Source organism: Octopus bimaculoides, chromosome 3, assembly GCF_001194135.2.
Source record: "Octopus bimaculoides isolate UCB-OBI-ISO-001 chromosome 3, ASM119413v2, whole genome shotgun sequence".
In the NCBI taxonomy this organism is placed as follows: domain Eukaryota; kingdom Metazoa; phylum Mollusca; class Cephalopoda; order Octopoda; family Octopodidae; genus Octopus; species Octopus bimaculoides.
The window spans coordinates 78,401,022-78,403,991 of NC_068983.1; positions in this window are offsets into that span (position 1 = coordinate 78,401,022).

The following is a 2,970-nucleotide window of genomic DNA, read 5'->3' on the forward strand; positions in this document are numbered from 1 at the left end:
TATATATATATATATATATATATATGATGGGCCTCTTTCAACTTGTCCACCTAATCCACTCACAAGACTTTGATCAGCTCAAGGCTATAGTAGAAAACACTTGCCCAAGGTGCCAAGCAGTAGGACTGAAGCAAGAACCACGTGGTTGGGAAGCAAACTCCTTACCACACAGCCATGACTACACCTGCTAATTAGGTCTTTCAAATATGTGTGCTCAACAGAATGATGACATGTTCAGTTATAGTGTAGATGGTTAACCATTCTACAGACACATATACCTTTATTGTAATTTTCAGGAAGAATAAGTGAGACACTAATTTTGCATGACAACATGTGACAAAGTTAGCCCTTTGAAATACAGGTAATTTCTATTTTGTATTATAGGTTAAGTAGCTGAGTATTCCACATATTTTAGGGTCTATAAACAAGTATGTACCTATCTAGGGCAATAGATTGGTAGAACTGTTAAAACATCAGATTGGGATATGTTCTGGCTCTTTGCATCTTGAGTTTAAATCCCAATAAAATGGTTAGTTCTTGGATATTCCATCAGGAACTAGAATTACAACTCAAATGTTTCTGCTAGCTTCTTTCTTTTGTTCTTTTGAGATGCAGTCAGAGATTTATGAGAGTCAGCTATCAAATATCAAACCATATTGTGTCAAATTCTGTTCAACATAGATGAACTTTATCCCTTTCCTTAACATCTGAGGGGAAATACAGCTCAATCTAGATAACCCACAAAAAAAATCTATTGTTCTCCTGACTTACTTTAGCTAGGAAATTATCATAAATATAGAATTCTTCCTCTTTTTATCAGATACTTTGGCAGAGATGCATACCTGCCTTATACCCTCAGCACTGTCAGAGAATTAAAATCCAACTCTTCCTCTCTCTCTCTTTCTCGTGCTCTATCTACCTATCTATATTTATCTATCTATCTATTCATCTATCTATGGATATCTATCTGTCTATGGATATCTATCTATCTTTCTCACTCTCTCTTTTACTCTCTTGCCTCATGGCTGTCAGAGGTAACATGTTTCTCTATCATTGTCTCCTTTTCCTTTCCATTCAAACATCTAGTAGTCAACTATGATAACCACAGTTACTTGCATGATTGACAACAGAAGTAGTCTTATATTTTGGTTTCAAATTTTAGCACAAGGCCAGCAATTTCGGCGAGGGAGTAAGTCAATTATATTGACCCTAGTGCTCAACAGGTTCTTATTTCATCCCAAAAGGATGAAAGGTCAAATTGACCTTGATAAATTTGAACTCAGAATGTAAAGTCAGATGAAATGTCACTAAACATTTTACCCACAATTCTGCCTGCTCACCACCTTACAGTCTTTATATATTGGTTTCAAATTTTGGCACAAGGCTAGAAACTTCAGAGGAGGAGGGAGGTTCTTTGTTGATTACATTCACCCAAGTGCTCAACCAATATTTATTTTATTGACCCTGAAAAAATGAAAAGCAAAAGTTGACCTCGGCAGAATTTGAACTTTATCTGACATACTTAACAACTCTACCAGCTCACCACCTTACTGTCTCTATATATTGATTTCAAATTTTGACACAAGGCCAGCAATTTTGGAAGAGGAAGTAAGTCAATTACATCAACCCCAGTGTTCAACTGGTACTTATTTTATAGACCCTGAAAGGAATAAAAGGCAAAGCTGACCTAACAGAATTTGAACCCAGAACATAAAGACATGAAATGCACTAAGCATTTTGCCCAGTGTGCTAATGATTCTGCCAACTTGCCACTTTACAGTTTTTATATATTGGTTTTAAATTTTGGCACAAGGACAATAGTTTGAAGGGAGGAGCCAAGTTGATTAAATTGACCCCAGTGTTTAACTGGTACTTATTTTATCAATCCCAAAATGATGACATCCAAAGCTGATCTCAGCAGGATTTGAACTCAGAGCATAAAGTCTGATGAAATGCCTCTATGCATTTTCCCCAGTGTACTAACAATTCTACCAGCTCACTGCCTTACAGTTTTTATATATAAACGACACAAAGTAGTTGTGTGTAGTGTAACAGTAAATAAAGCCAATTTAACCATAATCTTGTCATTTCTACCATTCATCTATAATACATGCATCCATTACATTCCAGTGACCCTGGTGTTCAAATTGTTACACTACCATGGCCTAATTAGGTTCTAGACTTAATCTGTTACCTAGCACTTAGAGTGTCTAAAGTAGAGGCATCTCCTTTGTAAGTACACAGGTTAAGTTTCCATTTTGAGGATACATTTCCTCGCCCTCTCTTTTCCATTGGTCTCCAAGGCCCTGTGAAGGTTCACCAGTACTACATTCCCTGCTGAAAATAGATTAAAAAAATGAAAAAGAAAAAAACTCAGAGATGCTGAATTAAGGTCTACTAACCACATCAATAGCTATCTAAACATATCATCCTTTACCAAGTGTACCAAATTATATTTCTGTTAGTTCTGCTTCTGTCGATTATCATAACTTACTCATGAGAGTAACACCATCATCAACAGCAGCATCAAGGAAAATAAGAGCAATAACGGCATAAGCTGTTTGAAACTGTTTCCACATTAAACTAAATTCTATGAAGTAAGATTTCACAAGATTCAAACAGTCAGAAAATCTTTTTTACTTCAACAGTTACAATATCACTCTGATTTGACAAAGAAAAGTCTCTATTATTACTATCATTATATATTTTTCTTTTTCACAAGACTCACGTTGCAAGCTTTGTAGAATTCAGCAAAAAAACAAAACCCAAAAAAAGATAAAACAAAGAAAAATACTTTAACTACTTATTATTATCATTTTTTGTTATTAACTTATTTATTTATCTGTCTTTAAATTATTAATAATGCTATATATATTCATAAATAATATTGTATATCACTGTCTGTGCTGTCTCTGCACGCTGCTTATAATATAGAAGTGCTTATATATATATATATATATATATATATAT